This window comes from Alligator mississippiensis, chromosome 1 (genome assembly GCF_030867095.1).
Source record: "Alligator mississippiensis isolate rAllMis1 chromosome 1, rAllMis1, whole genome shotgun sequence".
Classification (NCBI taxonomy): domain Eukaryota; kingdom Metazoa; phylum Chordata; order Crocodylia; family Alligatoridae; genus Alligator; species Alligator mississippiensis.
In genome coordinates this window covers 87342458-87369574 of record NC_081824.1, presented here as the reverse complement: position 1 = coordinate 87369574, position 27117 = coordinate 87342458, and the positions used below count along the sequence as shown (strand labels likewise).

Sequence of the window (27117 nt, the reverse complement as noted above, 5' to 3'; positions counted from 1 at the left end):
AGAAGAATAAAAGCTGAGGTTAGTTTGATTTATTTTTTTTAATAATTTAAAAAGCAACAGCCAAAAATAGTTGTAGTAATAAGCTCAAAATACGTTGTAAATTATGGAAATAGTTGTCGAAACTATCATTTGTATGTGGTTAAAACAAGAAATCACACAATCAATTCAACAGAATCATGACTAATATTCATCTAGCGTGATCCATTCATGAAGGAGTATGCCCTTTTCCAAAAAGAGAAAATGTTTTACATTAAGAATGCACAGTATTGCATTCTTAATTATTATTATTATTTCTGGCTTCCTGTAAGTCATGCTACACATAATAATTGTTGCTATGATGTCACTTGCCATCATCTAGGACGAAGACAAGTAAATGACATTAATCATCCCTTATGCACAATCTTAATTTTTCCAAATTATTTTTATAAATATCTCTTCCCTTGTTTGTGCTAGGCAGTAACTAGAAAGAGCAATTCTGCAAGCTTCACACGTGTTAAAATAATAATTAGCTATCAACAGAAAATGTATATTTGGAGAAAAACAATGTAACATAAGAAAGGTTAATTGACTGTTTCTCTGCATTTAAAGAAGCACCATCTGTCTGAAACAGGAACTGTTTTTTATTATTATTTATTTTCTTGATGCTCACTCAACAGAGAAGCAGTTTAATGAAATGACCCTCTAGTAGCCAAAACCTCTGCAGTGGGATATACCAGTGTCAGACAGGCAAAGAAAAGGGGTAAAAGAAGTTGAGAGGAACATTTATCTCTCTTAATACATGTGGGCAGGAAACTTGGCCAGGCAGAGGGAAAAATTCAATTGAGTACAGGAAAGTCAAAAGAGCAAAATCCCAGGGAATGAAAGCTAGAGACAGAAAGAGCTATAAGAAGAAGATAGGACAGGAGGAACAAGAAGTACAGAGTGGAGTGGAAAACACGTTAAAACCTAGACCCAGCTAGACTGAGAAACAGTACTGGTCTGAGACTGCTTGTGGGGGCAAACTGAAGAGAAGGGCAAAAGACCTTTTCAGTTTGCTATACTTGCTTTTATGCTGGGAAGCATTTTGAAGCTGGAAAGAGACAGTGGGCAGAATGGATCATACCAGGTCCTAAATATAAGATGTTGGTGAAAAGGTTGTTCTGGACTGGTAAGTCTGTCAGAATCTGATTTATCATAGTCCTGTGGGGAAAAATGCAAAATATTAGAGTGAAATGCTATCACTCTGATTTAGCATCATTTTAGACACACTTTGTACTTACATGTGAACACAAGTTGCAGGGCAAAGAAGCAGCAGTATGATTTTTTCCACACATTCTTCCTCAAAAATAATATCCAGTGTAGAAATAGACAGAGAATGATCACAAGTTTATCAGAAATATAGAGAACAATTCCACACATTCCAAGCCTTACTGCTAATCTCCATTTGTTTTGTATCAATACAAGATGACTGCTTCTTATGCTCCATACTCACTATTATGCTTGTATACTAGGTATAGCAAGGGGACAGAACATAGTAAGACTGTTATTTAAAAGTCAGCTACTTCATTGCTTTCTTCTTTATCAAGACATATATCCAAAGAGGAAGTAGTGAAATGATGTTCTAGTCTTTCTTTTCATAAGCAGATGTCTCAAAATTGAAAAGTTGATCTAAAGGAACACTAGAAAAGGAAGGAGTAAGTACAGAAATATTACTGAAGTGGATCTATGGCTATAACAGGAAACCCTTACCCTGTTACTGATTTTAGGGGAAAGAGAGACAAGGAGGGTAGAGGCAAGAGAGCTAAGAAGTGACACAGATGAAGTTAAAAAAGGAGGTCTCTTTAAAGATGCAACAGGGGGCAGCAATTAAATGATTAGCAGCTTGTTCACAGGTGCTCAGAGCCTAGGAAAGGGAAGAGAGACACCTGGCTACTTAAACCCCAACTGGAGGAGATTGGGGGGGGGGGGGGAAGAGAGGGGAAAGTATCTTTGTGGGACTGGAGTCAGCTTGAGCTTGGAGTTCTTGAAACAGAAGTGTGATGACCCAGCCACAAGGAAGCTGAGAGAGAAACTGCTAAGCAAGGAAAAGCTTACAGGTGAGGCTTTACTGCCTAGAGAGAGATTAATGTTGGAAAGAACACTGTTTTTAATTTTTTTAAACTTTTTTCTTTTTTTGCATATTACCAGAGACTGGAATTTGTGGGTGCTAAGTGGATGCTTAGTTCCTTGCTTTCTTTTGTTTGCCTTCTTTATGGAATCTATTTATTTAGTTGGTTTTGTAATATTGCAATAACTATCATTGCTTTTATTGCTTACTTTGTTTTTTGGTATGTGGTTTGTTTTTTTTTTTTAATATAATGAAATATTTAGCCATTAAGATTAACTTGATCTTTTTATGATTTACTTTTTATAATATTTTGATCAGTCATTATTAGTGTTCTGGAATTAACTATCTATTTTAAATTTTCCTATTGCACAGCATAAATATATTTTTCCTATTGGTCTTATGATTTTTTTTTTTTTATATATTTGACCTATTGGTCTCATGATTTTAGAACTTAAATTTAGTATAAGGAAAATGCTTGTGTAATGTTTGTGGTATGTCTGGCTTATGTGGGAAGAGGTAATGAAAAAATGAATGATATATGTATATATGTGACAATGTGAAAGAAGACAGTCATCTTGCAGCAGGTGAAAATAGCCTTCTGTGGTTTAATGGCTAAAGACTGCAGCGATTGTCAAGTCAGTAGTTAAGGATTACCAAATACTAGATCATGCTTCACCCTGGCAGCTGAAGACTGCAAGCAATGACCCCCCTGAAGACTGCAGACCACAAAGCCAAAAGATCATGTCCTACCAATCCCAGCCTGCCAACAGGACAAGGAGAATGACCTTCATGTCTGACTTGGTGGAATCCATAGGCCTGTATGAATAGCTATTACTATATAGAATGAGCACAAAGTCAAGGCTTTGGGTCTTTCCACCTGCAAGAAAGAGTTTTGGGTGCGTCCAACAAGACCAGACTCCATCCTTCATGGTTGGTCTGGCTGGCCACCGGACTGACCTGAGCGATTTTAGAACTTGGTAACACTGTCTAACTATCTGTGTACGTGCTTGTTTCTTTTGTATGAATGAATGAGTGAAGCAAATAACCTTACTGTTCTTTATTCTTTTCACGTTGCCTGTTTTGTGTTCCAATACATGTGGCATTGTGCCTTACCCCCGATAAGATTCCTGATTGGTTTTAATTCACACTGTTTGCCTTGTGTGCACAATAGTTTTGGGTGTTAAAAGCAGACTGGCAAAGTTCACAGATGACACCAAATTATGGACTCAAGTGTCCAGGGTCTGGAATAGACTCCCTCCAGGGGTGGTACAATCACTTACTCTGGATATCTTCAAGAAACGTCTGGATGCCCACATTGCTGGGGTCATCTACCCCAACAGTTTTTCCTGCCCAAGCACAGAGGGGCTGGACCTGATGATCTCAAGAGGTCCCTTCCAGCCCCTAACATCTATTGAATCTATGAACTAAACCTGTGGTTTAGGTTTGGGATATTGGGGAGGTGGAGGTTCCAGTGCTGTCCTAGAAGTGCTGGAGATGAGACCTGAGGGTCTAGAGCCAAACAGTGCCTGAGAATGGCAGAGATGGGGCTGGGCCCAGAAGCCAAAACCAAAACAATGGACCTTGAGCTAATAGTCCCCAGGCAAAGAAAAAGGGCTAAGGCTAGCAGATTGAGACCCCAATGAAGTTTACAGATGCAAGAAGGCTTGACAATCAAGGAAGGAGATTTAAAAAAAAAAAAAAAAAATGAACCCAAGAGGGAGAACAACCCATGAGCTCAGGATGGAAAAAGGAGAGGGAGAACCCTGGCGAACACCACACCCAATGAGATAGCACACCATCTCTGCTCCTTGCCTCCCAAACTGAAGAACATAGATATAGCAGACAAGAAAGGAGATGCAGCAGGATCGGGGCTTTGTGAGCAAGCGACTGCAGCTCATAAAGGACTGGAGAGATCACGCAGGCGCTGTTTGTTTTTTGGGGGTTTGGCCTGGTCAAGATGCTGTCACAGTGGTCAATGCAGAAAAAGGTTACCTAAAAACATCTCCTGTCGTCAATAATTTCTCATTAATCACTGTACATAGTAACAATTCTCAGTAACCACTGTACACTGATTAACTGAAGTAAAAACATTTTGGTGAATGATTTTAATAATTCTTTAATTTTCCCATTCTCGATGATTTTTTTTTTTTTAATACAAATTTCTGTAAATTTCATGTAACTACTTGTTTTTTACAGTAGATAGCACCATGATTCAGATAATTAAAGCAAGTTCAAGTTTTTGAGCAGCAGAGTTTTCTTGTAGAGGAAAAAATGAAGGTTTGTGTGTTTTGTTTTGTTTTTGTTTTGTTTTGTTTTTTTCCATATATATATATATTTTGCCAAGAGAATGGCAGGATAACCACAGCCTTATATTGTCTCTAAATGGTAAACTTAAAACCATAAAAACAAGACCCTTGGTGGGACAGCTTGCATAACTGGAGCACTGTCATGGATGGGTACAAACTGTCCAGGAAGCACAGGTAAGGGAGAAGAGGAGGCAGAGTTGTACTTTATGTAAAAGAGCTGTATATTGCTCAGATCGCCAGTATGAAACTGGAGAAATATCTGTTTGAAAATCAATTGGTTAGGGTCAGAGGGGGAAACAACACAGGTGATAATGTGGTGGGTGTCTGCTTTAGACCACCAGACCAGGAGGATGAGGTGAATGAGGCTTTCTTCAAACAGCTAGTGGAAGCTTCCCAGTCACAGGCCCTGGTTTTCATGGGTAACTTCTATCACCCTGACATCTGCTGAGAGAGCATACAGCAGCGCACAAGCAATCCAGGAAGGTTTGGAGAGTGGTGGGAACAACTTCCCAGTACAAGTATTGGAGAGGCCAACTAGGGGCCATGCTCTTCTTGACCTGCTGCTCACAAACAGGGAAGAATTGGTAAGGAGTGTAAAAGTAGATACCAACTTGGACACCAGTGATGACAAGATGATTCAGTTCAGGATCCTAAGGAAAAGAAGGAAGGAGAGTAGCAGTGAAAAGACCCTGAGAAACAGACTTCAACTCACTCAGGAAACTGATGGGTAGGATCCCTTTTGGAAGCCAGTCTGAGGGGGAACAGAGCCCAGGAGAACTGGTTACACTTTAAAGCAACCCTACTGAAGGCACAGGAGCAAACAATCCTGATGTGTAGGATAACTCACAAGTATGGCAGAAGACCAGCTTGGCATCGCAGGGAACTCTCCAGTGAGATCAAACACAAAAAGGAAGCTTACAAGAAGTAGAAATTGGACAGATGAATAGGGAGGAGTATAAGAGTATTGCTCAGGTGTGCAGGGATAAAATCAGGAAAATTTAAAGTGCAATTGGAGATACAGCTAGCAAGGAACATGAAGGATTTCTATAAGTATGTTGGCAACAAGAGGAAGATCAGGGGAAAGTGTGATTTTACTTAATGGCGGAAGCAACCTAGTAACAGATGATGCAGAAAAGGCTGAAATAATGCCTTTTTTTACCTCGGTCTTCACAGGCAAGGTCAATCTCCAGACTACTGCACCGGGCAGCACAGTTTTGGGAGAAGGTGAGTAGTCAATAGTGACAAAAGAACAGGTTGGGGACTATTTAGAAAAGCTGGACATGTACAAGTCCATGGGGCCAGATGTGATGCACTTCTGGGTGCTGAGGGAACTCCCCAATGTAATTGCAGAGCTGCTGGCCATTATATTTGAAAAATCATGGAAATTGGGAGAGATCCCAGATGATTAGAAAAAAAGCAAATATAGTGCCCTTCTTTAGAAAAGGAAAGAAGGAGGGTCTGGGGAGCTACAGACCAGTCAGCCTCACCTCGGTCCTTAGAAAGATCATGGAGTTGGTCCCTAGGGAATCCATTTCTAAGCACTTGTAGAAGAAGGTGATTAGGAACTGTCAGTATGGATTCACCAAGGGCAAGTCATGCCTGACCAACCTGATTGCCTTCTCTAAGATGATTGGATGTGGGGAGAGCAATGAATGTAACATACATTGACTTCAGCAAGGCTTTTGATAAGGTCTCCCACAACACTCTAGCAAGCAAGCTAAGGAAGTATAAGTTGAATTAATGGACTGTATGGTGGACAGAAAGCTGGCTGGTTTGCTAGTCTCAAAGGGTAGTAAACAATGGCTAGGGGCCTAGTTGGCAAATGGTACCAAGTGGAGTGTCCCAGAGGTTCTGGGGCTCATTTTGTTCAATATCTGCCTTAGCGATCTGGAAGATGGGATGGCATGCACCCTCAGCAAGTTTCCAAATGACACACTGTAGGATACAGCTAGGATTCAGTGGGAGACCTCAACAAATTGGAGGATTGGACCCCCAAGAAAATCTCATGAGGCTCAAGAAGAACAAATGCAAAGTTCTCTACTTAGGATTGAAAAATCCCATGCACCAGCACAGGCTAGGGACCAACTGGCTAAGCAGCAGCTCTGCAGAAAAGAACCTGAGGGTTGAAGCAGACAATGAGCTGAACACGAGCCAACAGTGTGCCTTTGTTATGAAGAAGGCTAACTGGGCTTCATTAGTAGAAGCACTGTCAGCAAAGAAGTGATTATTCCTACTGGTAAGGCCATATCTGGAGTACTGTTGCATCCTGCACTATACAAAGGATTCTGACAAATTGGAGACGGTCTAGTGGAGGCCAATGGAAAGTCCAGGAGCTCTGAAATTACATTGGAGGGTTAGGGGGCTGAGGCATGTGACTTATGAGGAGAGGCTGAGGGAATTAGGCTTATTTGGTCTTCAGAAGAGAAGACTGAGAGGGGATTTAAAAGTAGACTGTTCTCAGTAGTAGCAGATGGTCTCAAGTTGCAGCAAGGGGAGTTTAGGTTAAAGATTAAGATAAACTTTCTCATGAGGAGAGTAGTAAAATACTGGAACAGGTTATCCAGAGAGGTGGTGGAATCTCCATCCTTTGAGGTTTTTAAGACATGGTTATGCAAAGCTTTTGCTGGGGTGATATAGTTGGAGATAGTCCTGTTTCAAGCAGAGGGTTGTGACCAGATGACCTCCTGAGGTCCCTTCTAACCTTAATTTTGTATGATTCTTAAAGTAATAACTGAGCCCATAGATGGAGGGAGAAAATATTATTGGGGTGGGGGCTGGGTGCATGCGTCAGCATGAGAACTACAACTCCCATCATGCTCTGTGCAGTGCAAGTCGTGTGGTTAGCCTCTTCCTCCTCAGCCGTGCAGATCTGAGCATGTGTGGGACACTGGCCTAGCTGCACACCAAGCAGCACCGTGGTGCTGCTGCTGTTGCCAGCCACCACAAATTAGATTTGCAGGGCTAAGCCCCCACAAGCTCCAGCCTTCTGTCTTCTATGGTTGAGATCTAGCATACAGACATGGGTGACAGGTAACAAGTACCAGTAGTTCTTATCAAGGTTAATGGCATCAGTGTTTATTTTTGTACAAAAATACCTGGCAGGAATAATGCCTCTGAATTACCAGCAGTGATTTATCTGGATCAGTTTTGTGTTTCATCTTATCAGCGCTTCACTTGTCAGATTGTATTTAAGAAAGGAAAACAGAATAAACATATGAAAATCTATGAATAGACAAGAAGTTGGAAGTTTCTGTACCCAATTCTAACCCTCTAAAACACTAAAATGCATCTTTTGTTCTGTAGAATTTTTTTTATGTTGTACAACCTCTCATAGGATCCATGGGTAGGAAAAATTATTTTATTTGCCATAAAAAAACCTGCTTATTTTTAATCGCCAATTTATTGATGATAAGATGGTTCCACTCTATCTTTACAGCCGATATAAAGCAGGTAGATTCATAGATTGTAAGGTTGGAAGGGACCTCAGAAAATCATCGGGTCCAGCCCGCTGCACCAAGCAGGAAAGATAACTGGGAGTCACGTGACCCCAGCAAGGTGACTGTCTAGGGTAGGAGACTGCACCACCTCTGGAGGGAGCTTATTCCACAGTCTGGACAGCATGACTGTGAAGAAGTTTCTCCTAATGTTGAGCCTGAATCCATCTTCCAGGAGTTTGTGGCCATTACTCCTAGTTTTCCCCTCTGGTGCCCTGGTGAACACTTCCTCACTGAGCCCTTGATGTATTCCCCTGGTGTAGTGGTAAGCTGCTACCAGGTCCATTCTCAGTCACCTTTTCTTCAGGCTGAAGAGTCCCAGATCCCTCAGCCCTTCCTCGTATGGCTTGCCGTGTAGGACTCTTGATCATATGGGTGGCTCAGTAGGTTGTAGTATGCATTTGCAAAGACCAAACACTCCTGATATTACACTTTGGGCAGCTATCAATTGAAATTATTCAACTGCATAGACCTACATGCATAGAAATCTTTTGTTTCATACAGTTGAGTGATATTTGATAAAAAGCACCTGAGAAGCCTAATAGACACATTGGGCACCTAGATAATGTGCATTAAGGCTGCTCTGATGCCCTGTAATTCCAGCACATTGGAACAGACTCAATTAATCGGGTCTGCTGGAGTGTGGTAATTACCATGATCCAGCAGATTCCAGCGTCACATGTATCAGTGTCCCTGCACTGCAAAATGGTAGCAGGAGTGCTTTAACTAAAGCTTGTTAAAGCTTTAGTAAAGCTTTTTGAGCTTTACTCAAAGCACCCCCACTGCCATTGTTCAGCGTGGGAACACTTATACATATGGTACTCCAAGTGCTTTAATAAAAGCAACTCTCGGAGCCACTTTAATTAAAGTGTCCCCCTCCCCTCCCCCCCCCCCCCCCGAGCACGTGTATAAATACCCATTGATTCCACTTATAAAGACCAAGACTATGTAAATAGTGGAATAAGGATGATGTATATCTTCATTGAAGCCCTTGGTCTGCATTTAGTTCCTTACTTCCATAATTAGGTTACTAGTAGTACCCAAGCTGAGTAACTTGGTTTTCTCCATGCTATGCTACACCTATCCAAAAATATGGATTTTTGTCTAAAATATTAAATGAAAATTTGAATGTGTGTTTCTCTAGTATTTCATTGGTTAAGATACAGAAGTGCTTCTTGATCTTTACATCACCTCCTAGATGTCACATGTTCCTTGAAGCATGAATAAAAATAGCAATGGTCAGAGATGTTATAGAGAAGATCAGAATATTTCTGACTAAATAAAATGTCTTTGATTATAAGCTCTTTCATTAAAACTGAAACACTTCTCAGGGATATATTTCAATTACTTTTGTCAGGAAGGTATTTTGGGCCCTACTCACTTCTGACAGAGGAAGAAATAGATGCACTGAAAGTCTCAGTTTTTTTTAATCTGAAAATTATCATTATGATATGATTCTATTTAATGAAAATATTTTAAGTTTGTTCTTTGTTCCAACACTGGGGGCATTGGAAGGACATTTTGAAAGCTTGACAACTTTCATAAGGTTGAACTGTCATCTTCTTGATTGTTCTATTTATGTCTCAGTCACTCTTTTTGACAACCAAGATTCATTTCTTTATGTATGTAGAAATTTACCCATTGTGAAGAAACTCTCACACTATTCTGTTAGTGTGTTTAGTTTAATGGGCTGAGAGTGGTTTTTTTTTTTTTCTACCTTTTATAGTAAAGTCAAGAAAAATGATCGATGTGGAAGAGACAGTTGTTGATGTAGCAATGAGGAGAAAGCTCCAGCTACTTGGGTATATCAGTCAGATGACAGACAACTGCTTGCTCAGAATTGTTCTCTTCAGCAGCTGGCAGCAAACCGGAGTAGGAAATGTGCAGGAAGTGGCCAGAAAACATAACAGAATGGTATGACAGGATTTTAAAGATGCTGTAGGCAAAATCCCTTTATTTTACCTTCCACTCCCACATAGCACTTATCCAGCTTCATAACTGCCACTTTGAGTAATAATACACAGTCAGCAATCCTGCTGCGGTGCTATGTGCACGTAAATGTTCACATGGCTACTGAGTATGTGCAATAGGCAGCAATCTGGCTGGGAAGGTACATGGCTCTATATGCATGTATGCTGGTGGAAGAGAACTCCTTTCACCTTTTGGCCCACTAGCCAAGTGGTTAAGGTACTCACTTGGGACATGGGAGGATCCAGGTTTTAGGGGACTGGAACAGTCCTCTAATGTCCCCTGGGCAGCCAAGAAATGGAGATATGTGGAGGAAAATAATAAGCTTAAGGGTGTGGAGCTGCTACTTTGGAAGCTATTGCAGGGCAGGAACGGGGGCTAGAGGGGAGAGAGGTTGAGGGGAGATCAGTCTTTAGGCTAAAACATGAGGGGTCTCTTTTCTGCCCCTCCAGTTTTATGACTTACACTCATGTAAGTGCTTAGAGCCACATACCTGTCTGGCTAGTATTCAGTCTAGAGTGCATGCTCAGTAGCTGTGTGAATGCTCATATGTGGACTTGGATGCTCCTAGGGGAATTCACTAGAGTAGGTGAACACATTTCCTACTATGCGTAAGTAGAGTTAGGGTCCTAAGAATCGTGCCTAACCCCTCCAAAAGCAAATGCACAGCCTTCCAAGTTGGCCAGTAAGAAAATGCCAAGGAGAAGTTTATGGTTTAAGTCTTGCCAGTAAAAGTGTTGCCAAAGTTTGGATTTCAAGAAAGCACCTCTTACATGGATTCAGAACTGCAAATCCCCTCCTGAAGGTCTTATGCCAGACCTTCCTTACACAACACAGGAGGGGGAGGTTAACTAGTTCAATGGTTAGAGCAGTTACAAGGGATAAAGATCTGCATTCAGATCTCTTTTCTGCCTGCATACGTATCCCATGACAGTGCACTACCCACCAGCCTGTTTTAAACTCTATAGTATGCATCTGGAAATGACAGGAATAGTATGCCGATATGAAACAAGTTAAAGCCTAGGGGTTCCCACTCAAAAATTATGGGTATTATGGGTGGGTATGCTTCTCCTGGTGAAACTGTTCTGCTCTGAACAGGCTAATTAAATATTCACTAGATTAGAAAACATGAAAAGGACTATAGTCTCATTGTTAGGACGTTCTCGCTAGAGGAGATTTCAGTCCATACTCCTAGTCAGTGTTTCAATACTTATTTTATATTAAATGTTAATAGCAACAGGCACTTGAATCTGGTAACCCCCAGTTCCAGTGTAATGCTTCCAATTTAATTGGCTTAGTACTTGTATAAACAAGTGCTAAAAAAATGTGCAGTAAACCTAGTTACTGCACAGTATCAACAGTGAATGCCTCTTTCGTGACATTACTGCTCAGTATCCTAATGCACAGTAGCATTGCATCATGGTTTTTGCCACATGACACTACTGTATCTGGATACTGTGCAGTCAGCATCTTGTGTAGACCCATCCAAAATGTACTTTGAAAATGTGAATTGCCCAAAAAGAGGTTACGTTTATGTCAATTGTCTATAGGTAGATCAAAACTTTGTCATGTAATTGGTATGATGTGCAGTATAACAGATGTAAGAAGGGTCATAACTTGTTCATTTTTCATCCTATAGAGATAAATAATGGTTGAGAGTCAAGAGAGTAGGGCTGAATTTCTAGGTGGGAACCCCTAAGCTATACCTACATACCTATTCCTATCCTTTCCAGATGCATAGTGTAGAGCTTAAAATGCAAACGAGATGGAATAGTTATATAGTAGGGTAGAAAGAGATTCCTCCTCTTCACCTGAATCAAATTAAACAAGATCAGAATAGAAGGTCAGAAAGCCAACTGGCATAAGTCCAGAAAATTCCACAGGAGCCTGGATTCTTTAATGTACTATTTCTCTCTTAGTTATTAAAGAAAACAGATTTTAACCATATGTTTAATTAATAAATCCCCAGGATAATTTCTTCTTCTTTTGTACTCCTGCCAGTTGATTGCAGTGTAGTTTTTTTTATCAACAGCAGATTTTAACCAGCATTAGCTTAACTACTGGCAGACCTAACTTTTTTCACAGAAACATGACATTTATTTCAGTTTCACATGCAATAAACCCATCTACAACAGCAAACAGAAGCACACATACACCACCTTATTTTTGCAGCATATTTCCTGTCTTCTCTTCCAACCACAGACTTCAGAATCCAGGCATCATCCTCACATTAGGATCATCACCTCAACACATTTACCACTGCTGTTTAGATGTGCATATTGTAATTATTAATACTTCAGTACTTTACTCTTATAACTAAAGACACTAGTGAATAAACTTCCATGAAGGAATATAGATAACTTCAAACCTAATACATTTTGTCTCCCAATCTAAATTTGTTCTTAGCTTTCTAAAGGTAATTGGCTAATGTATTTGGTCAAAAGCAAGTTTCTTCTTACATTATGAACTAGTAGTAAGATATTTGCAGTTTTAGTAGTATTCATGAGTTTTTAAAATCCCTTTCTGGTGTTAACTCCCTTGTTTCAAGCATCTGAAATTTATAGTATCCACAATTGAACTATTAAGGAAATATAACCCTTTGCTAAATGTGTTTTCTTAAGGAGGTTATCCATATCAACGAATAATCCAATTTATTTTTTAAATATGACACTGTTCTGAAAGTAGAAAATTTAAAGTCTATTTATTTAAATGTGCAATTTCAAAGACATATTCTGGCACTCAGTATACTCTGAAAACATTTTGGGAGACAAAATGTATTAGGTTTGAAGTTATCTATATTCCTTCATGGAAGTTTATTCACTAGTGTCTTTAGTTATAAGAGTAAAGTACTGAAGTATTAATAATTACAATATGCACATCTAAACAGCAGTGGTAAATGTGTTGAGGTGATGATCCTAATGTGAGGATGATGCCTGGATTCTGAAGTCTGTGGTTGGAAGAGAAGACAGGAAATATGCTGCAAAAATAAGGTGGTGTATGTGTGCTTCTGTTTGCTGTTGTAGATGGGTTTATTGCATGTGAAACTGATGATTCTGGCATGATTTTGGTAGTCACTGATTTTTATAACATGAATACTGGCACTTCATCTCCTCTGATAACAAGCAGTCTTGAGACTTAAAGTATATATACTATACATTTGAAAATATTTCTGCATCTTCAAAGAAAGCAATCCACATCCTTCCAAATGTCTTCTAGAAATCTTGCTGGCCAAGTAAGTTGAATACAGTAATCATCTTGATCAGGAGTCAGCAACCCATGGCCTATGGGCTGAATCCAGCCAATGGGTAATTGTTGCCCAGCAGCTTCAGCTGCAGGTGTTTCCCCAGCGCTGCTGCTAGGAGAAGCACCAGTATGGACTCTGGCCACCTCCTGCCTCTACCTGAGGTGGGTCATTCCAACCTGCAACCAGAAAAATAGTTGCTGACTGCTGATCTTGATTTATTATTAGCCATGTAGAATGATTATTATAATATGAGTGGAATATTATAATATTAAGTGTAAAGTTGTTATCCTGTGCTTTGACTTGAAGACTAAAATTTAGCATTTCAGCAACCCCCATTTAAAAAGCAGTGCTTGGTTTTCATCTCTGGCATTCAAATGAGGTCAGACAGCTGTAGGCAGCCCAAAAAGCATTAAGTGGCATTTTCCCTAATTCTGTCATTGAAAGAGAAATGGCTTTTAACATTCCTAATTGAGTCCTCTGATTCCAATTTGGGTTGCTCCAGATGTCAGACTAACATGGATAGAAGAAAAGGAATGATGGGCTGCCATTCTCCTGAAGCCTCTTGTGGCACAAAGAGACTTCAGCTGAGCAGCATAAAGACGTAGTAGCAAAGCTAAAAGTCTCTCCTCCAGATGTTTTTGATTATGTTTCCTATGTACACACACAAATCCTCCAAGATATGAAAGCCTCCTCATAGCTCACCATTCGACTCCTAAGTTAGAAAAGAGTTATTCAAAATGTCTGTGAAACTAATTCTAGTCCAAATAGCAACTAGCTGACAGAGATATTGCAGGTTCTAAGCTAAAGCTTATTAGGATGTGTCCCCACATGTAGAGACATGCATTTCCAGGGGCATAAAAAGTGGTAGTACGCATTTGTGCTGCTGCTTTGTGCCCCAGGGAACATCAAGTTGTCCTGGGTGGGGTGGGGGAGGATAGGGCTAGTACCTGTGCTGCCTTACCTGGGGTCCTGGGTGCCACCCAGAGCAACAATACTGATCCAACTGCATGGAGCCTGGCTAGCAGCCAGAGCATGGCTCTGGACAGCTGGGCTCTGTTTCTGGTGGTGCCACACTGCTTTTTGTGCTATTTTTTTGTTTTGTGCTGGATTTTTTTATATATATACTGGGACATCCTAGTATCAAATTTTGGCACCATACTGCAAATTTGCAGTACAGTGCCCAGTTGAACATTTGCCATGTGCAGTTTGCAGTGCTGCGAACAGGTTTGAGGTGCTGCAAACTGCATATGTGCGCTTGTCTGGATGCGCCCTTAGGGTATAAACAGACACCATCAAATGAAGCAAATCAGCTGTGCCACGACACAACCCAGCACAGTCAATCCACTTCATTGACCAAAACACACATTGTCTTCTGTCCCTCTCACTGCACATGCAGGCAACAGGCAATGTATTCCCTGCTTGCAGAAACATACCCTGGGGAATTTCTGGGGTGTATCTTTGTAAGTGGGAAAAGCCAGGATTTCCCACTTGTAGAGATGTACCCAAAGGAATCTCGGTTTCTGTAGGCGGGAAACCCTGGCTTTCCCTCTTAGAAATGTGTTTCTGAGATTCCCTGGGGCACATCTCTGTAAGAGGAGACAAACAGGTAGGTCCTTCTGGGGCCTGAAGGGTCCAATCCTGCATAGAATTTCCCAAGGTATGCAGAACTGAGCCCCTCGAGCACCAGGAGCACCTGCCCAGCTTTTGTTGGCCTACCAAGTTGGTCATTTGTGGTACAACAAATAGTATAAGCTCCTGTTTGCTTTCCTTTTGGACTTCTATAAAAATTATGGCAGCACACAGGCGACATTTGTTGGCAGCCTTAAAGCCAAGAGGAATCTTTTATTTGACATGAGTAGGCTTTAGATCAGGCCTGAAATATGGAATTCTGGTATGGCAGAAGTCTGCAAGTGTTTTAGTTATTAACCATGCTGTATGGTTTTCTTGTTTTGTGTTTTTTTTTTTTTTTATGCTATGGAATATACAATTGCCTCTGGGTTTGCTCATGAATAGTCTAGTCTATTCTTGGCATGATATTTACCAGGTACAAAAGAATGTGTTAGAAGTGGGCAGATTACAGAGTTTGCAGGTATCTCAGATCTTAATCTTTTTGGAGTCTTCTCCCACATGTATACAGGAATAAGCCAGGAATCATTTCAGTGTAGTAAGTTAGAAGAAATTCAGGGCATTTATACCCATTAGAGGAATATCATCACCATCAAAAAAGCATTTTGGACAATGAACCTGGGAAAAGAATAGAAAATGATTACATTCTACAGGCAGAAAAAATGGTGCTGAAATTACAAAATCAAACACTCAAAAGTTAGGCAGCCTCTACTGTAGAATTGAACGTGCCTCCTTTTGCCCAGATCCATCAGGAAACAGCCTTTAAGAGTATGTACTATTTTGGTCACAGGACTTCTGCTTCATTCAGGATAGGCCTACACAGTTGCTCAAGAAAGGAAGTCTTAGTCAGTTGTATCCATGCCTTTATTATTTGAGATAAGTATGTGGTGAGTGAGGCATGATTGCAGGAGTTAAAAGAGTAGTCCTCTGGTTAAGCAATCCACTTCCCCCTGAATGTTTTCTAGAAATCCAGGTCTCAGCTGCCCTGCTATGTTTAATATATTAAGGCTAGACACACAAATTACACTTAGACAGGTCTAAGTGAGCAGAAATTGTTCTAAACCAGCAACTATACAGAATTTCAGCACATACAGACTGGTCTAAAAATGATGGAACCAGGTCTAAGATAGGTCTGGTTCAATGTGCACTCAAATCTGATTGACTTAGGTTAGACTGGAGCATTGAACTTCTGTACCAGTTCCCCTGTTGATTCAAGTTAAACCACTGTCCTCCAGCATCCCAGTGTCCTTTGTGGCCCCCCACTACCCACTCTTAGCAGGGAGGCATTCAGCTGCTGTGGCTGAGTGCCCAGTGGGTCCTGCCTCCAAGCTCTCCCAGAGCCAATCCAGCACAGCCCCTCTCTCCAGGCCCACCTGCTGCCTTCACAGGCCTACACAGGCAGTCAGCGGGGTGAAGGGAGACTTCTCTGCTCCCTGCACAGGCCCCAGAACCTGAGCCCCTGGGCTGTGCCTCCACACCACATCATGAAGCACACCACAACATACACACAGACCTGACATTTGAGCCAAGAGAACCTCTGCATGTAGGCAAAGCCCCATAGACTCTGACCCTGGCTCCTGCACTCCCAGACAGAGACTTCCATGCCCCCACACTCAGGCACAGCCCCTCAGACCCCAACCGTGGCTCCCACACACCACTAGCCCCCTAGAAAGTTTGAGGTTGTGGGGGTGGCCTGACCAGTGAACTCCCAGTCATACTGGAGCATGGGATGCACCCAGATGCAATGAGAGGCAGAACCATGTGCCAGGACCCACACCTTCATGCATCCTTCATTCCTTCCTTCCATCCATCCATCCTCTTGCAGCAGGACCCTTACCTATCTTCAGATATTGAGACCCCTATGGATATCACCACAGACCGTAGATGACCCCACCACATCCTTCTCTTTTACCCAACCGTGGTCACACAACTGGGACTATGGGGAGATGAGGGACCTTGTTACCATCTGAGGTGAAAAGGAGACCCAGCATCAGCTCCAAAAAGAGCACCAGAACAGGTATGTCTTCAAGCACATCACCCAGCAGATGAAGGTGAGAGCCACAAAAGGAACTGGGAGCAGTGCTGCACCAAGATTAAATGGATAAAGATACAGTATACGTGTGTGCATGATGCCAACAAAACGTCCAAGGCCCAGAAGCAGGCCATGCCCTTCTATGAGGAGCCGTCCACTTCCTCGCTGAGAACAGAGAAGTTGAGACCCTGCACACCTATGGCACTTCAGGGGGGTGGAGGAGTTTGTGGTTGAGACCCTGCTGCAGAAAGAAGTGCAGAAAGGTCCCAAAATGACAGGACAACAAGGTCTCCAGGAGCAGGTCTCCGGGGGCTACAGGACAAGAGGACAGCTGCTGGAGCTGGCCCATGAGGAGTCCATCCCCTAGGTGCTGCTACCCATACTGTCACAGGATGTGGGGGCCAATATGCATCTGCAGCAGGACCTGAGCACCTTTGACCTCTTCTCAAGCATGGCCAAGAGTGGGGAGCATGGAAGGCAGGAGCAGGGGGAGAGCTCTGACACTATGGATGTTGTGACCTAGGACCTTGACCATGATCCCATGCCCTCCATCTTGTGGGAGGCCTTCCCCCCCCCCCCCCACCTAGTCATTGACCCTGCAGACCGTGGCCAAGCATGTGGGCCATGGGACATTGTTTCCCACACTGCTGCCATGAGTGTTCCAGATCCACTTCTTCTCCGACACCTTGCTGCCTCCCTCCCAGATACAAAGAGTGCTTCCAGCCCCCACCAGCACAGTAAGCACTGCTGTAGCATGACCCACAGGACTCATGACTAGCCCTCTCTGTACTTCTGCTAATGAGTTATGCCCCGAACAAGGATGCCACAAGCCATCCCAATGGTCACAGCCCTCTTTCAGTCCATTGTGGCCAAGAAGCCCAGAAGGGTTGCACGGGTGGCAGTGCAGGATGGAGGGGCATGGGGGGGGAAAGTGAATCAAACCACACTGACCACTAACAGGGCCCCAGGTTGCTAAGTGCTCAAGAGGTTTCTATCTTTCAGCAGTGGGCAGACCAGTGTCCCTCCCCCCTCCCTCGTATCCTGTACCACAGCTGAGGCACCAGCTCCCTCAACACCTGGCCTTGGACAGTTAGCAGCTCATCTCCCATTCTAGGGGAACAAAAATCTGCCTCATTCACACCTCCCTGTCCTATCTTTCAAGGCCATGCTCAGCTCCTGGGAGAAGCTGGCCAGAGCAGTGGTGCTGAAACAGCCTCCACTTCCCCTTGCATTCATGGAAAGGGACTAAAAGGGTTTATTGAGCACTGCAGACATAGTATAAAAACAGATACAAATTAGGGTGCTAATTTGATGCAGATACAAGTGAGGGTGCATGGTTGGCAGCACCACAGACCCAGATGGCAGAGAGGACACCAAGGTCAGTGACAGGAGAAAATACAAAGATAAGAGAACCATTAGAGTTGCAGTACAGCAGAAATGTAGTGAGGCCAGTGACCATCTCCTGTGGGTTGAGGAGGCAGATGAGATGGTTTGCACGGAAGTCCTGGATGACCAGACATACCTCCTGTGCCATAGTCTTGCCCATACCAAACTGGTTAGTGAAATGGCAGTAACTGCTAGGGGTGCCCAGACTCGCAATGACCATGGCCACCTGCTTCTCCACAGTGAGGGATAGCTACATGCTGATGTCCTAGCATGCAATGTTGGGGGCCAGCTGGGCGACAATGTCCATGAGGCTGGCCCAGTGCATGCGGAAGGTCTGGACCTATTGTTTGTCTTTCCAGGTTCCCAGAAAGATCTGCTCCTACCAGTCAGTGCTAGTGGCACAGTCCCAGAATCAGAGCTTGATGGTCTAGAGGCATCCATGGAGTCCTAAGTGGCCTCATCCTTGTCAGCCATGCAAGAATTGGTGGCCCAGTCCAGGATGCTTAGTGGACATGGGTTGCAGTGGTTGCCCTCTCATGGGATGTCTGACTGCTGGCCTGAGGGCATGAAGCTGCATGTCATGGTGACCAGGGTCTGGGTCATGTCCAGGTAAGTGTGTGTGATGCCCTACAGCCTCCAGTGAAAGAGTCACTCAGGGTAATGAGGAGGATACATCGCAGCCCCTGGGCATGGGTGGTGGGACAGCATGGCAGGGTGTAGGCAGGCTGGGACATGGAGGCATGTGCAACTAATGATAGAGAGCATTCGCTCTGAGGCTCTTCTGGCAGCCTAGGGCTGGACAGGGGGGGAGAGTTCACAGTGACACGGCAGAGAGTTGGCATGCTTGCCCATGCCTGGCAGCCAATCAAGGGTGGCTCAGATACTCAGCTGTGCTTGGCAGTTTCCATCAGCCTGGGGAGCCCATGGACCACTCTGAGAGGCATGCACAAGTACCCCCAACCTGCTGGCTTCAGCCAGTGCAGGCAACCTGTGTACCCCTCACCCCCACAAAGGGCAAACAAATACTAAGTGGTCTAACCTAGGCCACTTACAAAAAACTGCATAAATTAGATCAATCTCTTCTTGGGCTTTTTGAAAGTCTGCACTTAACCTAATCATCTTGATCAGAGGTTGGCAATCTATGGCCCAAAGGCAAGATCTGTCCCATAGGATTTTGTGGCAGGGCATCTTCAACTGTGGGCATTCTGCCAGTGCAGGTGATCTTGAAGAATCCTGGAGACCTTGTCTCTATCTCTCCCTCCATCACACAATTCTCGTTCTTTGAAAACAAAACAGTTCAGTGGTGTTTACAGTTACTATCCTCTTCATTTTCTGGGTGGCCAACTTTATATTCTGGGCTTGATTTGCAGAAGTGCTGAGCACTCACATATGTAAATGAAGCCTACAGATGCTAAAATGTACTCTAATCTAATCTAAGGATAGTGCAGAAAATTAGATTTTAATTGCCTCAAAATGGGCCCCTCAAGTTAGCAGAAAATTTTCATTTTAATCCCTTGGTGATTCAGTTGCCATCTGTAAAATGGGGATAATACTCCACCTTCTCACAGTGGTATTATGAAAATATTTTCATTAACATTTGTGAAGCACTCGGATACTATGAAGACAAATGTCAATGAGGTAATCCCTTCACAGCATCTGATGAAGCCTCTTCTTATGAAAGCTTATGCTATGCAGCTCTGATTTATTTAGTCTATAATGTGTAAATCTACCCTGTCTTCTGCCTATCATAACAAAATTCATAATTTAATTAATAATTATGTCAGCAGGGCAGCATTTGAATGTAGAACTGCAAGTAAGATCTCAGGCCAGAGACTGAACAGTGAGGATAAAACAAAGTATCAAACAGCTGCTCATTGACTGATCACTAGAAATCATGTGTATTCAATGAAGATCTTTTGTGATCATGTAATTAAAGACTGTATCAAAATGCATGCACACAAGGGACGGGGGGAGGCAAATTAAGGTTGTAGAAGCAACCTTAATTGTAGCATTTCCTAATGCCTGAGTGCTTGACTTGCAATGGTCTTTTAACATTATCCTTTGGGTTTAATATACAAAATGCTTTGGGGTTTGTTTGTTTTACATAAAGCAAACTGGAAAAAAAATCTATCATGTGGCACCATTTTGCCTCAGAAGGGTTAAACCTTTAGATCTACTGCACAAATATTTGCCACATGAGCTAACAGAGTAACTGAGAGCACTATTACGTTGTCATCCTGTGTACGGAGCAGCACTTAAGGAAGCTGAGACATCACCAATGTGTATCACAGTGGCCTGCTTAGAGAAAGGCTAGGGTGGCGCTCTAGGATCCGGGGCTCTATTCTGGACTCTGGAGGAGAGTATGCTGTAGTGAACACAGATTCCTTTGCTTGTTGCTCTACTTAATTATTTTCCCTTTCCTCTCCAGCTTCTCTGCCTCTTTACTACCTTGTCCCAGTCCCATTTTCCCCTTCTGGTCTGAGGCACCGTCTCTTGTCCCCTGACTCCCAGTTCCAGCTAATTTGCCTACCTAACTATTGCCTTGCTTCTTACCTTGTTTCCTCTCCTTGATTCAGATTTTTTTTTTTATACGTGTTCAGCTGTGCCAGTTTACTCTTCCATGATGTGATGACCTGGTCCTTCGGACAGGGTATCCGCAGCCTGGCTATGAGGTCTAAGAGGCTTCAATCCTCAGAGATGGTTGCTAATGTACTGAGCATGTGGAATCTGCAGTATTACAACTTGGGAATAATTTAGATAACTTTCTTGGGGACAGTAAAGGGCATATATATGACTCAACATCCCCTGACAAAATGTCAAGACTTTATGCAAAGCATGAGGGTTTTAGGGTTGTTCAAAAGAAACTAAACAGATTTTTTTCCCAATAGGGGCAACACAATTTATTTTTCCCTAGTTTGGTTCCAGTGGGAGAAGGGAGGGAAGGAAAGGGAAGGGAAATGTAGTCAGCTCATATCAGACACCCATCAGGTGAAATGTCTTTAATTGCCTAAATCCTTACAGTTTAACAAAGAAATGAGTAGTTGAAAACAGAGTCTGATAACAGAAAGTGTTGGGCACTTAATAATAATAGATGGCAGTACCAGCCCTATCTATACATCTGTCTATTATAATATGTTATGGCCAAGTAAAGTAAGGGTTAAGTCTTTTTGCATTTAGATTAGTTACTGGATGGAGGTCTTTAAAACATGGAATGGAAGATGTTTTCTTCCTGGATTTCTAGTTGGTTGTTTCATAGTCTATTCAGCACACTAAAAATATATTGATCTGAAACCCTTAGAATATCTTCACCTAAATAAGTAAAGCGGACAGGAAGGTGATCTGCCTTAGAAATATCTTTGTCTAGTTTGTTTTATAATTTTTGTTTTAACAATATACTGTAATCAGGGGTGAATTAATGCACAGGGGCCCCTGCAAAAAACCTCTAACATGCTAGACAGTGCAACATGGCGCTGTGTGGGTAGCTGTGGGGCAGTGGTGGTGGCATTGCCCAGCAGGACACATGGCAACGGCAGCAACGGCAGCCTGGGGCACATCCTCCTGCCTGGCCACCACTGGCACCAGCAGCGGTGGGGCTGGCACTGGGGCTGAGTCCAGGCTGCTGTGGGGGGAAGTCCTGCTCACCCCACTCCCGGGGCAGAGTGGATCCCGGCTGGGGGTAGAGTCTGATGGGTGGACTACGGGGGGCAGGAGGCTGGGAAGCCTCCAGTACCTGCCTTTCCACCTTGTCCCAGGGGAGCCGGGGCTACAGGAGGACCCCAGACCAAAGTGAAAAGAAAGCCCCACTTACCTTCTGCAGGGTCTGAAAAGCATGGAGAAACGCGCGCAGTGAAACTACCCACACGGTTCATCAGCCGCGCTTATATTCAGCTGGGGCTGGGTGATGTCAGCTGGAGACACCACCCGGTGGAGATAAAAAGCTGCCCCGAGGGCGCAGGAGGGTGGCAGGTGAGCAGAGGCTCAAGGGGGAAGCCCACACCCCGAGGGGCGCAACTGCCATGGCAGGCAGCGCGGGAAGCCAGGGGAGGTTCCGACAGTGGAGCCAACAGCGATGCCAGAGAAGTCCCAGAGAGGAGGTAACAAGGGCTTGGCCGATGGGAACCCCAACGGGGATCACCATGGGGTGCGGCAGAAGACCCCAAGCAGGGACAGATCATGCAGCAGATGGGCGCCACTACATTCCAAGAATAATCGACTGGGACTCCATACCCGAGTGGAGCAAGCAACTGGGGCTGGGGCACCTAGGCACAGGGGAACCATGGGGCCCATAGGTAAAGGGCACTTTTCATGGCCTCCTGTGGCTGCATCACTTCGGCTGTCACGGTGGTGGGAATTGCATGCTACGTCACAGGGTGGTTGGGATAGGGCACTAGGGATATGGGTTAGTTGGATCCAGGTCTGAGGGCCCCAAAGTCTGCACGTCAAGTCATGACCTGGAGACACTGAGACACGTGGCTGGAGGGCCACGGGAAGAAGTCGGGTGGAGCCAAGGACGCCAAAGGGCCAGAAAACCTGCAACCCAAGGGGGTGAGTGGCCGGGGTGTAGGGGAGGTCGTAGCCCCGAGAGTTACCACCAGGAGGCGTGATGACCCTGGAGGTTGCCTCGAAGGGGAACCCCTCCACTGAGGTACTATTCAAAGTCATGGCAGGTGAGTTAAGGGGATCCCCTGACGTCAGCCAGGGTAGTCTTTGGGGTCCACTCGCAAGCCCAGGACAGGCTCAATCGATAGTCTGAGCTAAGGCTGCACGAGAGCGCCTGGTAGAGCAGAGGTGGGCGCACACCTGTTTGGGCAGCCACAGCTCCTGGCTACACCTCACCCAAGGCAAGGAGGGCAGCCGCAGAACTAGGTGAACAGCTGGCCCCTTGCCCCGTAGCAGAGGGGAAAGAAAGAGCCCCTTCCTGAGAGGTGCTAGGGCTCCACAGGGGGACCACAGCAGGGCCACAATTGCCCCCCCCCCCCCCACACACGCTCAAGACAACCTGGGTAGAATTTGTGTGGAGCCCAAGTGACAAAGATGGAACGGGGCTATGGGCCAGGCCTGGCCCAGGGCTCAAAGGGGATAGGATGAGCCCTCAGGAAGGCTGATGGAGGATGTTTTCATCTGGCCCTTTGCCTCAGAGCTGAAGTCAGGCGGTTCTCAAATCTTTACACTCAAATCATCTTACCTTGTAGACGTAAGGCACCCCTCCTTAGATGCAAGGCATCCTCCATAGACTCAAGGCACCCATCTAGGTCCAAGGCACCCCTCCTTAAATACAAGACACCCGTCCTTAGACACGAGACTCAGGAACTTCCTGTGATAGTTCCTACTGTGCACAGATCCTGTCCCTCCTGCAGTTAGTGATACCCAGGAAGCTGACTCCCCCACTTTTACTGCATCACCTCACAGTAGCCTATGGGAGCTCTTCTGGAAAGAGAGCTTCCAATGGACCTTTGATAGGAGGGAGCTGGGGAGAAAGCACTGAAGAAAGCACAGGAAGAGATACTGTCTGCACTAATGGTCCAAGCCTAAAGCAGAGTTTGGCAGGGATCCTCAGAGCCTGAGGTGAAGAATTTGGAGGATGCTGTATTGTGGGGGTGGGAATGCTTGCAATTTTCTCCCCCCCCCCCCCCGAAAGGAGCTGATTTTGATCTCCTTGAGGCAGAATGGCTTATTTAACAGGACTACTTATTAATGATTTTGATACATTCATGTTTAAAATGGAGTGTGAGGGGGCCTCCAATTTTCTGTTTGCCCAGGGCCTCAATACATCTTAATCTGCCACTGACACGGTGATGAGGATACATCACATTCTAAATTGGAACAGAATGTTGAAGCTGCCAATTTTACATGAACAATATACTACAGTTAATTCTATATTGTCAGATTTTATTTATTGTATACATGCACGTTTTTCTGTTGCCTACGTCTGTTTTGTTTACTTTTATTGTTGCCTATTTGTTTCTGTGTGTTTAGATTGCTAATGATATTGTGAAATGTTTCAGACTAACACTGCTGCTACAAATTTGTGCCACATTCTGCAAGACTTCATTTATTTAAAATTATAACCAAAAGTAAAAGCAATTTGTAAATACAGAACTGCTTTAAAAAATTGTTACAAGGTAAAACCCACTCTTAATGTAAATCCACTAATGTAGATTCACTAGTCATTTTGCTTGCAATAATTTTTTAACATATGATATAGTACAGTAATGCCAATAAATAACAAGCCCAATATTACAATATTATATAAAATATTATCATGTTTTAATGAAAAATAAATTGAGAGAAATAAGACTTTTGGAAACTTTAGAAATTAGATGATTGTGTCAGTAAAAAAACATTTCATTATAGTAATCAAATGGGTAGTATTGTGTTGTTATTAATATGCATCCTGTTATAACAGGAGATACTAAAATATCTACTACCTATAATCCATATGATGGGGTTATAAATGGAACAGTGCAAAGGAAAGTCATTCATTTATTGTAATGCATGATCAAAATAAGATACAACTTAACTGATCTGATGACAGGATACTTTTAGGCTATTATTATTTATTTGATTACTACCAGGTGAACAGTGTGTAGATTAACTGACTGGCAAACTCACAACAGATATGGCAAGTTATGCCAGCTTCACGGTGAGGCCCTCTGTGCAGTGAGAAAATAATATTCAAAACCAGGCATAAAGTTTTACACCTTACTAAAAAAAGAAGTACATACTGTGTCAAACCACAGGTCCGGTCCAGGATCCTCTCTCTCTCACTGACAGTGATTGGATGCTAAAGGGAAGCATGTATTTTCAGGACCTAACCAGGGACTATCCAAATTGATCTGTTTTCCTCTTCTCATATCTCTTCCAGCATTCGGAGGCTAGGACATTCTAACTTGTATGTTCCCTACTATTATATTTAATACACACTGATGGGTATATCTTTCATTAATTTGCTTAGTCTTCTTTTGAAGATAGATAATTCATCAGCATGTATAACTTCTTGTGGGAATGAGCTCAACAAGTTAGTTATACACTGCTTGAAAAATAACATCAATTTATCTTAGACCCCAAAATTTCACTGCAATTTCACCCCTACTTCTTGCATTGAGAGACAGTAGATGGTAAATCCTTACTTACTTTCTCCATGTAATTTATAGTGTTGTAGATTTCTGCCGTATATTGCCTTCAGTTGTCTTTTCCCTAAGTTGAGAAGTCCTAGCCTGCTTAATAATGCAGAAGCCTCTCCATACCCTGATCATCTTTGTTGCTTTTCTCTGTTCCTTTCCTAGTTCTGCTACATCCTTTGAACATGGGGAACCAGAACTGCGTGGGATCTACCATGGATTTATAAAGTGGTATAAAAGTATTAATAGTAAAATTTTCTGTTTTGTTTGTAGTTGCCTTCTTAATAATTCCTAACATTCTGCTTGCCCTTTTGACAGGGGCTGAAGATTGGGCTGATGTGGATAGAGAATTACCCACACTAATTCTAGAACTTCTTTCTTCAGTAGTAATAGTTAATGTAGAGCCTGTCATCAAGTATTTGTATCTAAGCCTTCTGTACATCACTTGTCAATATTGAACCTTATCTATCATCTTTTTTGCCCATTCACTCAATATTACAAGATGCTTCTGCTGTTCTTCACAGTCAGGCTTTTTTTTTTTTTTTTTTTTTTTTTTTTTTGCCAACCTGAATCATTTGGTCTCATCCACAAACTTGGCCATTTGTTGCTCATCCCTCTTTCAAAAAAATTATGAATATGAACATTGGGCACAGGCCTAATACTGACCCTTTGAGGACCCTACTGCTTATCTACCTCCGCTATGAGAACTGACCATTTATATCCATACTTTGTTTCCTGCCTTAATTTTATTAAGAGCCTTTGGTGCAGAATTTTCTCTATATCTTGTTTTGAAAGTCCAGATACATTATAGCAACTGGATCACCCTGATCAACACATGCTTGTTGATGCCCTGAAAGTACTTAGTAGATTGGTGAAGTATAATCTCCCTTTATAAAAGCCATGGTTTCCCCACAAATCCTGTTAATCCATGTGACAGAAAATGCTTTTGTTTTTCTTTTTTTTAATTCTTGTAATTTTTCAGGATCAAAAGTTAGATTCACTGGTCTGAAGTTCCCTAGATTCCCTCTGGAGCCCTTTATAAAGACTGTCATTGCATTGGCTACTCTACAGTCCTCTGGTACAGAGGCTGCTTTTGGTGAGAGATATATGTGTCAGTTGAGCTGCAAACTCAAGTCTGAACTACTTCAGCATGCTTAGGTGAATACCATCCTGTCTGGTGATTTGCCACTATTTAGTTTATCAATTTCCTGTATGAGATCTTCTGTTAACACTTCATTTGGAGTCAGATCTACTGATTTGTCCACTGAAGGAAGTGACACTGTATAGGAATCTCTCCAATACTTTCCATGGTAAAGAACCATGCAAAAAACGTATTTAGTTTCTCTATGTTATGGGGCCCCATTACTGGGTGTGGGGGGGAGGGGAGGCGGGAATCAAGGGGTGATTGGCTTGCTTCCCCTTTTCCTACACTTGTTTCCCTTTTTCCATTTTTTTTCATTGTTTTTCCTGAGCCCAGCTGACAGGCAAAAAAGCCTGGAAAAAATGGATGCCTAACTCAAGTGCAAATAGTGTCCAGGAAGTCCTTTAAGCTAGGAACAGAAGTTACACACAAACCAATTTAAGTGTTCAGAAACTGGTTTAAACCAGTAACAGAACAGGAGCTCAGGCACATAAACCAGTTTCAAAATGGCTGAAACTGATTTAAGATAAACTTGGTTGAATGTAGTATCAGACTTACCTGATTTGGGTCAAACCAGTTTATGAAACTTGTGTCCCAGACCTCTTCCTGATCCAAGTTAAATCACAGTCCTCCAGCATCCCAGAATGCTTTGCAGCTCTGAGATGGGCTGTGCTGTCTGCTCCAGAGAGTAGAGCTGGACCCGCCCCTCTGCT

The 27117-nt window shown here is 43.1% G+C and overlaps 1 long non-coding RNA gene across 1 annotated transcript; it reads left to right on the top strand.

Moving 5' to 3' along the window:
* The first annotated feature begins 1949 nt into the window (after positions 1 to 1949).
* On the top strand, positions 1950 to 26552 carry LOC132249982 (uncharacterized). Its single transcript, XR_009461545.1, has 4 exons — positions 1950 to 2075; positions 18502 to 18751; positions 25429 to 25494; positions 25582 to 26552. It is a non-coding gene; the product is annotated as an uncharacterized LOC132249982 (long non-coding RNA).
* The last annotated feature ends 565 nt before the right edge of the window (positions 26553 to 27117 follow it).